This window comes from Myotis myotis, unplaced genomic scaffold (assembly GCF_014108235.1).
Source record: "Myotis myotis isolate mMyoMyo1 unplaced genomic scaffold, mMyoMyo1.p scaffold_m19_p_8, whole genome shotgun sequence".
Classification (NCBI taxonomy): domain Eukaryota; kingdom Metazoa; phylum Chordata; class Mammalia; order Chiroptera; family Vespertilionidae; genus Myotis; species Myotis myotis.
In genome coordinates, this window is record NW_023416390.1 from 35,807,580 (window position 1) to 35,820,965 (window position 13,386).

The window sequence follows — 13,386 nt, forward strand, 5'->3', positions numbered from 1 at the left end:
AAAGGAAAAAAAGTATAATAAAAGAACTCTGGAAAAAGAGAAATAGAAAACCATTAAAAAAGAATAAAAAGAGCCCTAACCGGTTTGGCTCAGTGGATAGAGCATTGGCCTGCAGACTGAAAGGTCCCAGGTTCGATTCCAGTAAAGGGCATGTACCTTGGCTGTGGGCACATCCCCAGTAGGAGGTGTGCAGGAGGCAGCTGATCGATGTTTCTTTCTCATCGATGTTTCTAAGTCTCTATCTCTCTCCCTTCCTCTCCGTAAAAAATCAATAAAATATATATTTTTTTAAAAAGAATCTTTCAAAATGAACTGGATGACAGGTCTATAGCATTAACCTGAATGCAGCTCCAAAAGGAGAAAAGCTAGAGGAGAGAACCATGGGTAAAAAGGCAAGGAGGTCCAAAAGGGTAATCTAGTCTGACTTCCTGAAGTAAAGAATAGAGAAAATACAGAAAAGGTAATATTCAAATCAATAATAAAGGAGAATATTTCAGAATTCCAGAGATATAAGAGTCCTTAGATTTAAAAAGCATGCTAAATCCCAAGCAGGGTGAGTACAAATCTGCACACTGCAACACAATATCAGAATATCCACCAAACAGAAGCACCAAGATGAAAACACAAATTACCTAAGAAGAAACAACAAGGCTGAGAGCTAACTTTTTGACAGCAACACAAAAGTCAGAAGACATTAAAATAGCTTCAAGCTGCTAAGTGAAATACAAGTCACCTACACTTCTATACCCAGCTAAAGCACTCACTGTTCAAGAAAAAGGGCTCTTTTGGGGACGGTTATCTACAAGCACTCAGAATGGTCCAGTGTTTGACATACTGGCAGAGGTGGTCCTACAGTAAAGTCTCTAATAAAATGAATACCTTTATACTAAGAAGGTTGGGAAAGCACCACAATCTGCATGTGGCCTGTGCCTAGGCTGAGTTCTGCTATGAAACCCAAAGTTCTAGTGAAGTTGTCTAAAATGAAAAAACATGTCAGCAAGGCCTGTGGTTGGATCCACTGTGCTGAACGTGTCCAAGACAGGATCAAGTGTGCTTTCCTTATTGAGGAGTGGGAAATGGTTGACAGTGTGGAAGGCACAAGCACAGAGTCAGAGAGCGAAATTTAAAATAGGAAGCTTTTTGAGTCATAAAAACAATGAAAAGACAAAAGAAAGAAAGAAAAAGAAACCTTTTCTTGACAAAATTTGAGAATATTTGCCACTCAGAAACCATTGCTAAAATAACAACTAAAGGATTATTCAGAAAGAAGAAAATCATATCCAAAGTGAAAGTAAGATGCTAGAAGGAGGCTGAGGTAAAGCACTAGTGAACATGTAAATAAACATAGGTAAGTACTGAATACTAAGTTAACTCAGAGTTTCATCTAGTCACGGAGACCTTTCATTATGTGTAACACTGTTTCCTCAAACTTGTGTTTCGAAGTCACTGTCTAAAACAGCTCATTGGTTTCCTCTTAAGAACAATGTAAATACTAAAATTAAACAAGGTTCCCTCTTCACTTTGACAGTGAGGAAAACTCATGGCTGAATTTCAGTTAATTTTTGAATAATTATGCAGGATTTACCATACGCATTTCTGGGGTCTACTTCTCTTTGGTAGACTATCATTTTTCCTTTGCTCTAATTTCTTTATCTTGACTTACATCACCCTCATTATGACATAAGAACTAAGAACATACATCCTTAAAACTGCAATGCACAGGTACCAAAGCCCTCACAATACTGCCTGGCTTCTTCAAGCTATGAAGGAGAGGCAAAGGTTGAAATTGGCCCAGTTTGGGCAGAGCTTCACTGAGAAGAGTAACAGTTCATCAATGCTACTTTTATACACAGAAAAGTACCAGGAATATGACTGACAGTAATCAATGCAGGGTTGCACTTGACACTACATTTGCATGGTGGAGAGCCCTTCTCTGAAATCAGCTACCCTTGTGCAAAAGCAACTACTTTTGAGAAATAATCAGCAAAAGATTGCTTATCCTTTGCTGCACTCAGAAATTAGTTCCAAGTAACCAGCACTTGGGAAAGGATAAAACACTTTATGCAAATACTTTTGCAAAGGCTCTCTATTAATGCAAATATTATGTTTGTCTTTTATTTGAATGCAAACAGCATCTGCTTTGCACAGTCAATGCCATCACTTTGTAGTTTGTGCTGAGCAGCTCTAGTGCACTCCAGCTGCTTTTTTAGAGTAGGAAACAGATTTCCAGAGAGTTAGAGGCACAAAAGGAAGTTTGCTGAATGGAGAAAGCAAGTGTGCTGGGTTCTTGGGGAGACTTCCTCAGTCTTAAGGCAAGAGAGAAACAAATCCAAAAATGAATTCCGAATTTACTTCTGGAGAGGTTTGGCTTCGTGTGTGGGATTTTCTTTTTTAATAGTTTTGACTAAAGAGGAAATTAGGGTTGCTTTTTATATATTCCTTTGCTGGAAAAATACACTCAAAAAAACAGATGTTGGAAAAGAAAAACTGGGCAGTACAAGGCTGCCACCAGAGCAGAGCCTAGCTCCCTCTGAAAGTTCTGCCTTCACCCTGCACACCCCCCTCTTGCAGACAAGAATGGTGACCCCAAAGGCTCGATGTCCAAAGATCACTTCACTAAGGACTCAAGAGCTCCTAAGAGGGGTGAAATCTTAATAGTTTTTGTATCAATAATCCTAAAACAATTACTAGTTCAGGAATAGTAGAGACTGGATGACTTGGATGGATGGATGGACCATGACACAAATGAGGAAACAGATAATCTGAAAAGTCGATCTGAGTTCCTGCAGATTTCAAATATATTACACTTCCAAAATCTCTATCCAATAAAGAATGTCTGGAAATAGTCTAACCCAGCCGTGGGCAAACTATGGCCCGTGGGCCGGATCCGGCCTGTTTGAAATGAATAAAACTATTGAAAAAAAAGACCGTACTCTTTTATGTGCTGATGTTTACTTTGAATTTATATTAGTTCACACAAACACTCCATCCATGCTTTTGTTCCGGCCCTCCGGTCCAGTTTAAGAACCCATTGTGGCCCTCGAGTCAAAAAGTTTGCCCACCCCTGGTCTAACCCTTCCATATGCATGGACTGCAGATATGTTAACCAATCAGACCCTCTAGATCAGTGGTTCTCAACCTTCCTAATGCCGCAACCCTTTAATACAGTTCCTCATGTTGTGGTGACCCCCAATTTCAGTTACAAATTGAACATAATTAAAGCATAGTGATTAATCACAAAAACAATATGTAATTATATATGTGTTTTCCGATGGTCTTAGGCGACCCCTGTGAAAGGGTCGTTCGACCCCCAAAGGGGTCGCACCCACAGGTTAAGAACCACTGCTCTAGATCAAGCATCTTCATGCAACAGACTACGAAGAAAAGGGGAACTTGGGTACATTCAGATACCACTCAAAATGAACTTGCCATTGAAACTCCAAAATATTTATAATAGATAAACACTTCCAATAACTCCCTTTAATAATTAACTTAGGTATTAATTTTATTTCAAATTGACTAATTTCCCCAGATACACTGCTAATCATCTTATGCTATTCCTCTCTTCCTCTAAGTCATACAGGAAAGGATTTTGTTTCTGAAAAATACACTCTGAACAACATTTGATGGATAAACATGACTTCTTCAAAAACACAAGTGCAAGAAAAGGTGAATGAGGTCCTCTGATCTAGTCTCACAACAGTGAACAACCAGAAAGCTACACCTGTGCACAGAGAAAGGTGGCCTTAAAGGACATATATTAAGGTTCCATTTCAAGGGTTTAGAAATGAACAGCAAAATAAACTCAGAGTTTAAAAAAGTAATAATAAAGAACAAAAATTATTGAAGTAGAAAAGATATAAACAGGATTAACAAAACCAAGAATTGGTTCTATAAAGACTAATAAAATGGAAAGCTCTCTGATGAGAATGATGAAGAAGATTGTCACAACGGAAAGGGGGATTGCTCCTGGCACCTAGTAGACACCCCATCTAAGGGAAATGTGAGGACCTTTATGACAAGGAGTGGACTCTGGAGCCATATGTGGGCTTCACACCAGTCTCCCTACTTGTCAGCGGGACGATCATGGCCATGTTTCTTCCTCCTAGCATGAGATCTCAGCCTTGTCGTGAGGGTCAATAACATCACTGAAGATAAAAAGCATCTAGAACAGGGTCTCATCAGTGTCCAGTAAGCAGACTAGGTCTCCACCCTCTTTCAACAAAGTACAGAAGGCCTCAAGCCAGCCTAATGGCCTCTCTCTTCCCTTCCACTGGCCTCTCTTCCCTCCCACAATCCCAACACTACAGCAGAACCGCCTCAATAAAATGCATGGGGAGCAGATCATTCATGAGAACACCAGCAGGTCTGGTCTGGGGTCCCTGGTGGGCAGAGGTGTCTCCTTCAGTCCACCGGGTCAGGGTGCCCAGGTCCCGTTACCCACAGTGGTCTCACCCCTGCCTCCTGCAGGGCATTCCCTCACCTGGGGACCTGAGCCATGGAAGGCAGGAAGGCAGCGTTCACCGCACTACACTAATGGGTCCTTCTTTCCCAGAATGGGGACTGCTGCTCTGAGCCTAGAAGGGAGGCCCAGGCACCCTTCCTTATCAGCAGCCATAAAGAAAGCCCTGCTCCCAGTGTGGAGAGCAGGGGCCATTTGGCCTTTGTCTGGGAAGGGATGGCCCACCCCACCCCAAACCCTGAGCATACCTCCCAAGTCTCAGGATGCTGGGCCCCACTGAAGCTCAGCATCAGCACTATGTTTTCACGGGGACGTTTGTGCATGTGTGTTGGAATAGGGGTTGGGGTGAAGATTAAGATGAATTTCGTTCAACCCACCTATAAAGGTAAACAGAAAATAAGAAGTGTGCATGAGGCAGTTACTAATACATGGAATTCCATTTAGAGGCTTGAGTCACTCCTGAAAACACATTCAGACCCATGAAGTGTGCCAGAGATGAGGATGGGGGAGAGGGGCAGGTCTTCCGAGCAGACATGGAGAAAAGGCCCAGTTTCCACAGATGAGACGACAGCACACGAGGCTCCGTCCCTGGGACAACACTGGGCCTGAGCACAGCTCCCTTGACAGGGAGTTTCTAAAGATCTCTGATTTTGTACATCTGAGGAATAATACCCTGCAACCATATGATGAAACACTTTTCAACTATTACCAAAACCCTGCCACAACTCCCCAAGGACAAGCAGGCCTAGAGGGACCCCTGGTTTCTTTCAGGGCCTGGGGAGCAAAAGGAAATAAAGACAGTGTGGATGGCTCTGTCCTTCCTGCCTGAGCACTGGAGCTCCTGGAGAAAACCAGAAGGCAACTTCCTAAAGAGGGGACAGCTGCGACAGTGGCTGTTGCCTGGGGTGGGGTGGGGGTGGGGTGGAGAAGGGTTAGAGTGTGCTGGTAGCCCCTTGCAGAGGCACAGGAGCCTTCCCTCACGACCCTGGCCATGGAGAGGGGCAACGTGCTGGAGCTCAGGCACCTGTGACTCCAGGGAGGACTCGCCTGCAGGGCCCATGCCTAGCGCACCAGGTGGGCTTGCAGGCGGTGTTTTACCAGAAAGCGTTTTCTGCCTTGGTGTCTCCTCAGGGATCCTAAGTTTCCATGATGCGAGAGGGAGTTTTCGTGGAATTACAAAAACTGGTTTAATAACACTCTTTAGAGCCAGAGTAGTAATTTGGTTCTCTGTGGAATTATAAATGGAAGAGATGTATTTTCCTTGGGATTTTAAAAATAATTAGGAGGAAGAGGAGAGAGGGAAGCTTTGTGAAGGCAGAGATTACAATCTAACAGAAACAGACTGGGACCTCCTGCCTTGCCCCTTCCAAGCTGGATGTGGCAGGGGTGACGCAATGTCCTCCTGGCACAGGCCCACCTCCGCCCTGCAGGGTCCAGACTAAGAGCGCTTGTCCCGACACTCATGCCAGCACCAGTCCCCACAGAGGTGCACCCAGGCCCTGTGGCGTGCACAGCCACACGAGTGTGGGAGAAGGGCTCTGAGGCTTGCCCAGACAGCCTGTTTCCAGAACCCCCGCATCTCTTCCATGAGCAGGTAGGTGCCCCAGGTGAGCAGGACAAGGGCCAGGTTAGGGAGGGGCTCTGTCACTGGAGCGTCTGTGCATACCTGAGTCACGCTGGAAGCCTCACTGGGCTCCACGAAAGTCCACAGGTCAACCCCAGGACTGAGACTGAGGTTGAGGATCTGCCCAACAGATAGATCCTGAGCCTGTCACACACAACCACCGCAGTCACTGCTTCACATCCAGAATAGAAACTCGACATCTCTTCAGTCTCTGCTTACTGTCTGGGCTCCAGCCTCTGAGCCCAGAAATCAGAGCTATTCCAACAACACAGGGTCCACTGAAGAGCTCTCCTGATGCCCAGTCCACTGCTCAGCCCTCAAGCAGGTTAAGCCTGACGCTGGTAGCATGGGCCATGGTGTACTCAGGTAACTCTTGGCATCCGCATCCAAGGGGCACTGTTGGGTCTGAAGGTGTGTCTGCCCTTGCCACAGTCCAGGAACAGGGAGCCAGGGAACGAAGAGCAGTGATGCATGCAGCTCACAAGGATTTTGTTCTATAAAAAGAAGGGGCATCAACTATATCTGAAAGCACTCGCCAGAGATAGGAACGGAGAGGTGCATGATGCTGCCTGTGTTGCCAGGTCCACGGGAGGGAAACAGCCCGATGGAGTCACACAGAGTTCAGCCACTTGGATGCCCAGGGTCCCCGAGGAGGGGCTGGGTAAAGGGAGGATAAAAGGGTACACACAGCCCTGGAGGGAGGAGCAGCTCATTTCCCAATTCAAATAGGAAGGCCTTCAGGGGTCTACTCAGCCTGGCCAGAGGTCTCTCCTGGGCTGCACATGTCCCAAAGCTCACCCCTGGGAGCCTCCTAAAATGCTGGCTGGAACGCAGAGAAGGAACACATGTCCCCCCAGCAGTATCCACATTTCGCCTCTATCAATTCAGCCCACCTTCAGCCAGGACTGGAGTACCACTGAAGGCAAATTAGGCTTAGGTTTGCAATTTCAGCACAGGCATTTCCAAAAGCAATTTACATTTTGAGTGTGCCGAAAGAGCATGTGGCAGGAAGCGGGGTCTTTGGGCTGGTGTTTAAATGTCTGTTAAGAATGTGCTCATGCGAGATTTCTCAGGAAGAGGGCAGCTGATGGCTTGGTTCACCCTGAAAAGAAACCTGGCTGCTCACACACAGATGGGACACAGCCACAGGAGACAAGATGGGTGAGTTAAGGCTCTTTGGTCAACAAAGGGCTATTTGACAACCTGCATTTTCACGCCTGCCCACCTGCAGAGGAGCTGTGAGCCAGAGAACAAGTCAGCCTTTCCAGGTGAACTCAGAGAGCTTTGCAAGCACCTCTGTCCCTGTCCAACCTCGGGAAAGAGAGCACAGTTTCCAGGCTGCCAGAGTCTGTCTCATAAGAGGGCTGCACTCTGCTGGAGGTACCAAGGTGTCTACACCTGCATGGAGGCAGGGGACTGCCTATCACCCTCAAGATACCTCCCCTTTCCTTCTATTTGGCATGACACTGTTCGGGATACGTCCATGCTGCTTGTGGCATGGCTGCCTCAGAACTTCTCAGGTTCAGAGAACACCTCACCTGGACTTTCCTCTCCCATCACACAACAGACCACAGGCGGGCACGGGTGCAGGGGCCTGGAAGCAGAGGGACCACTGAAGCCAAGAACTAAAGTGACCCCGCAGCCCAGCCACCTCCCTCAGCTGCTGTGAGCGCCCCCCACTCCCACCTCCAAACCTGGTGTCACCAAAGGAAGGATGCCACTACCTGGGTTAGCCTGTGCACCAGGCCCAGGCTCAGCATTCAACCACCTGACCCCCCAGGTGGCCCTTCCTACACAGGTGTGCTGACACAAACATATCTCAGAGAAAAATCATAGACTCTAACAATGTTCCAGCGGTTTCATAAACAAAGCCACAAATGGCTTCCTTTTCAAACCTGTGACTTCTCAGTAAATACAGCAACAGACCTTTTTTAAATCAGGAAATCACTCTGAGACAGTCAATGGGTGTGGCTTCAAAAAAATTCATTCCTCCCAAGAAGCCAGGGGCTCACACTCAAAAACAGGCCTCTTAAAAACAAAGAAAACCCCCCCTGTCAGCCACCTCAGCACCAGCCTTCAAAGCCACAAAGCCAACTGCCTGGCTCTTTCCAGGTGCTAGAGTGAACACTGCACTGCCTCTGGGTCCCACTCTCCCTGGCCTCGGTGGGGACATCCAGACTCCCTCCTCCACGTTGGAGCTGAACCCTCATGAGGAAAGTGATCAAATCTGAAATCATCAGTGCCCCCAAAGCCCCTGCCAGGGCCACCAGGGCCACATCACAGCCAGGGTTCCCCAAAGTCAGTAGAGACTGCCAACCCCCTCCAGATGCCATGAAGACAGCAAACATCTATGACTGTTCACAGAAGGGTTCCCTGCTCTACAGCAGCTATAGAGAGAGTTGTACACTCAAGAAACCAGCCACAAGCCGGAAATGTTAAACCACAGCTCAGGAGCACTTCCTCACGGGGAGCACCAGGAGGGTGTAGGAGGCCCAGCAGGCTGGCCACCAGATCTCTGGCACGAAAGGCCTGTGCACCAGCAGCCCTGCGCATGTAATCACAACAGGGTGACGGGGACTGAGGGCATGGGAAAGGCATCCCCCCACCCCCACCCCCACCCCCAGGGCCTCAGCTCCTGGACTCAGGTCGGTCTCTCTCTCTCTCTCTCTCTCTCTCTCTCTCTCTCTCTCTCTCTCTCTCTCTCGACCAGAGCTTACTGGAGCTCAGCTGGTTTTCAACATAAAGTCTACTATTGCTCATTGTTTCTAGCTTCTGGATTTTTGGATAATTCCATACACGTGGTCTTTCAAATGCCATCCCATTTAAGAATGAAGGCATTTTCCTAAAAAGACAAAGACCATCAAGCAATTTTCAAAAAACTAAACACCACATTATGAACTGCCTATGAATTCCATGCATATATCGGAATTCTCACTTATCTTAATTAAATCTAAGAGTTATCAAAATAGAAAATATTTTTTACATGTCATTTTTTAATTTGTCTAATTCTTCACTCATTCCCTCTGCTAAGCTCCTCCTTACAAGGTATGAGTATGTGCTGGAAGAGGCAAAAAAAATTCTCAGCAAGCCTGAAAGAGCTGGCGGCCTGCTGAATAGCCTACTCCAGGCCCGAGCCTCTCCTGGGACGGCAAAGGGGCCCTCTTGGGGAGGATACCCGGCTCTGTACCTCAAAAAGAGAAAGCAAGCCAAGAGACATTGGAGGGAAGTTTAGAATTTCTTGGGGCGAAGTGTGATTTTGAAAAGATGCTGAGTTAATAAGCCACATGTTGAGGAGAAAGATACTCATCATGAGAGTGAACAAAGGTCTCTCAGAGTTCTGACTTATCATAACAAGGAATCAAAATACTTCTTCCACACTGACTTTTCCTAAGCATTTCCACACACAGCTTTATCTCAGAAGTGCCAGGAGAGATGGCCTGCCCCCTTTGTTAGGAAGCACTCAGAGGTCAGGGGAAGGTACGGGCTCCAGGTGGTAATGAGGTAGCCAGCTGAGTGCCCAATCTCTTGTCCCTGATGCGAGGGGCTCCCAACGAGATTTCCCAGGAAACTATATACACTAGGCTATGAGAGCCAAACTTCTTTATGCTTTTTCATCCACCTAACATAGACCAGGATCAACAGAGAAGGGGGAAAAATAAAAGGTTCTGGGAAGAAATAAACCTCAGCTTTTCTGCAGAGAGGCCCCCAGGGGACCTCTGGACACTGGGATCATGATGGGCTTGGGACCATGGAGCCAGTTAGAGGACAAGCACAGGAGAGCCCCCCTAGACCCAAGACTCAAACAGAGACTTAAGGAGCCCCATCCCTCCTCAGCCTCCAAATTAAAAGGAACAAAGAAGCAACTAGGTGGGAGGTCTGAGTTTAGCTGCCATGAAGGAAGCTACCAGCTCTGGCAGGGAATACAGGGCCAGTCACCTGTATGGCTGAGCTTCAAGCAACTGTATTCTCAGCCGTTGTGGAAATTTCCACAACAGCACTTAATTTACTAATAGGTGGAACCACCCAAGCACCTGTCATCACACATATGTACACGCATACATATGTGAGTGTGTATGCATATGTGTATAACCAACATAATGGGGTTTGCAGGCTGAAGCAAGGGTCACGCAACCTCCAGGCCTTTCGGGTCGGCACCCAGGAACGCTCAGCAGGCCCCTCTTTCCACTTAGTGTCTTGGACTCAGCATCAGGAATGACCATCTGGTCCGCTCAGAAATGAGACACTCTCAGAGGCTCCCATGGGCCAGCCACTGGGATTGATGCCCTTTCAGGCTCCGCCAACCCCCCATGTGCTCAGCAGCCAAGCTCCTCACTGAGGGTTTTATGAGAAGATGACTCAAACCATGTCAACGTACAGACACTGCCAATCTTACACATCAGCCATAAATGGGAAAGGACACACTGTGCACATGAAACAAAGAGCAGTTACAAGGACACATGATGGGGTTGGGGCCTGCTTCCTGTCGTCCTAATTAATGGCTCATCGGAACTTGTTGAGGCTTCCTAGGTACCCACTCCTCAAACAAGCACAGTGGTTGTGCCTGATCTTTGCCTTTCAATAATGTCCTTACACGATACAAACAGGCGACTCAGAGAAAAAGTCAGCTCCTTACAGGCGGCTCTGAGATCACAGAGCCCAACACCCGTTCTGGAGCAGGGAAGCTAGCCCTGGAGACAGAGCCAGGGGCTGCACAGGAGTAACTGTGCCAATGAAGAGCTGCCTGTCCCCATCAGTACACGTGAAAATACATGATGATAAACACAGAAATCTGCTGAAGGCAATTCAACAGGGACAGAGAGGCAAGTTCTTGGCAAGTGCAAATAACTGTCGCCTCAAAGGGACACTCATTAGCTATCCTCCCATGTGTTCCACTGGAAGGGGAGAAGAGTAAGTTGACACCGTGCAAAAATCAGGAATTACTGCAGCAAAACAGAGCAAATGCAGAGACAAAGAAAAGGAGACCAACCAGCCACTTAATGGAAAGGATAAGACAACCAGCTGATGCTGTGAATGGGTGTGAATATTACCTGTGAGCAGCATGTGGAGATTTAAGTGGCTCTTACTTCAGACCAGTACACTGTACACGGACCTTGGAAAAAGCAAACACAGAGTAAACCATATACTGGGGGCTGGCTGGTGGCAAGAAAAACGCGAAGCGACCCTTCCTCATTGGGAAAGGCAGTAACTATCTGGATTGATACTAAATATACCCTGGTTAGTGAGACAGCTCAAGAGACACTTGCAAATCAAAGGACTAGGTTTCTTTGACAGACCATACCTGAAGGAAACAGGAGACTCAGAATTAAAAACTGGTACAAAGGTTGGTATTCAGTATGTTTTATCTTTAAATGGCCTAAGACAGCAGCAGACTATTCCAAAGTTTCTAAATTTCACAAAGTGCATTCTAAGTTTCAGTGTTGTCACTGCCAAGATGCTCACCTGGACAGTTCAGATCCACCTCCTTGTTCTGAGTGACTGCTCAGTATACATAAACCCTACAACTGGTAGCCTCCCTGTGGCTTCCACCCACCCACAGTGAATCCACCTGACTCTCAGGCAGGTGCTACTGTCACCCCACTGTAGACATGAAGCTGGGGTGGCTGAGACTGATGACAGTGGGTGACTGGTGGGCCAGTTGTGCACCCCGCCAGCAGGTTGTAGAGTCCCTGCCCTAGCCTCCCTCCCAGGAAATACAGAGTCCCACAATTAACCTGCGGATAGTGAAATGTCTATCTGTATGTTACATGGAGCATTCCGAATGATGTGGAATTTTTGTTTGGGGAGCGGAGGGAACCACTCTAATGCTAGAATATTCAGCAAGACCAGCAATAGTAATCTCAATGAAAATTCACAACATGATGCCAAATTCTAACAAACTACCCACAATAACGATGAATAAAACCATGGTTAAACTCAGTTCTCTCTGTGAAACTTTCCATTTACTTGGCCATTTTCCCATGGACGTTCAATTAAAAACAACTGTGAGAAAGTGAGCCACCGTGAGCACTGCACAACCAGGCAAGGACACAAGCCTCTGCTAGCCCAGAAGCCTTTTAGCATTTGTTCACATTGTACCCAGTCAGAGCCAGCAGCCCTAGGAGGAGACCTGCACTGTAATTTTTGATCCAAATTGACTTTAATAAATAATTCTGATGACACCAAAATCAACAAGAAAAGAAAAACCAGATAAACTATACTTCATCAAACCTAACAACTTTTGTGCTTCAAATGTCACCATCCAAGAAATGAAAAGACAATCCACAGAATGGGACAGAATACTTGCAAATCACAGATCTGATAGAGTTGTATCTAGAATATAGAAAGAACCCTTCCAACACAATAATAAAAAGGCAAATAACCCAATTTGAAAATGTTAGGCAAAAGATTTGAGTAGACATCTCTCCAAAAGTAAAAATACAAATAGTCAACAAGCCCATTAAAGACTTATTGTGGTGATCACTTTGTAAGGTATATAAACAATGAATCACTATGTCGTACACCTGAAACTAACATAATAATGTATGTAAAAATAAATTAATTTTTTTAAACTGCAAGCAAAGAGAGAAGGGGAGAGAGGTCGTGTATGAACCTCAGTTGATCCTTGAATAACCAGGAAAATACTGAAGCAATATTGATACAACTGAAGTTTTAAACAATAACTACTTGACAGCATTAAAGTGTCAACATTTCAGTAGTGATAATGGTATCTTTTAGACATATGTAAGACAGCAGGAATCATGTGCACACACAGTGAGGAAGAAGGCCCAGACTGGCCCTGGTTGGGTGTGGCTGAAGTTGAGGATGGCCACCTGGTCATTCCTGATTCTGTCTTCTTTTGCTTTTGTGTTAGAAATTTTTTATAATAAAAAATGGAAAGCTACCTCATGACACGGCTGGATTTGGACTCTGGGGTTACTCTGTCCATGTGGTGGCTACTCTGTTGGTGTTTACTGGCTGTCTGTAGGTTGCTTGCAATTCTGGAAGGCCACAATCTACTCAGAGAGACACTTCGAAAGACTTCACCCGCACTAAGTTTCTCTGATCCCCTAGAGCAGCTGCACCTACACACAATTCTGATCTCTGCCAAAGTGCCCTGGAGTTCTGCCTTGTTTCCAGGGCAAAGGTAGGGGTTCACTGAGAGAAGATGACATTGGGAAGGTGAGGGCAATGTCCTCCTAAGATGTAACCACAGTTGTCATTAGCCAAGTAATAGGATATCAGCTACAATTTAAACTACAATAATATCATAAAGTTACTTTAAAAATAAAAACTTAACTTG

The 13,386-nt window shown here is 46.1% G+C and overlaps 1 protein-coding gene across 28 annotated transcripts in view; it reads right to left on the reverse strand.

The window, feature by feature from the left end:
• The window catches only part of HDAC4 (histone deacetylase 4), a 257,343-nt gene that overhangs the window by 159,095 nt on the left and 84,862 nt on the right, over nt 1-13,386 (reverse strand). For 3 of the 28 annotated variants that reach the window (XR_004969393.1, XR_004969398.1, XR_004969394.1), the window contains one exon: nt 11,135-11,196. The exons of the other annotated variants lie outside the window; for them this stretch is intronic. The gene's annotated coding sequence lies outside the window, so the exon portion shown is untranslated. The remainder of the gene's footprint in view (nt 1-11,134; nt 11,197-13,386) is intronic. 28 annotated transcript variants of the gene reach the window in all.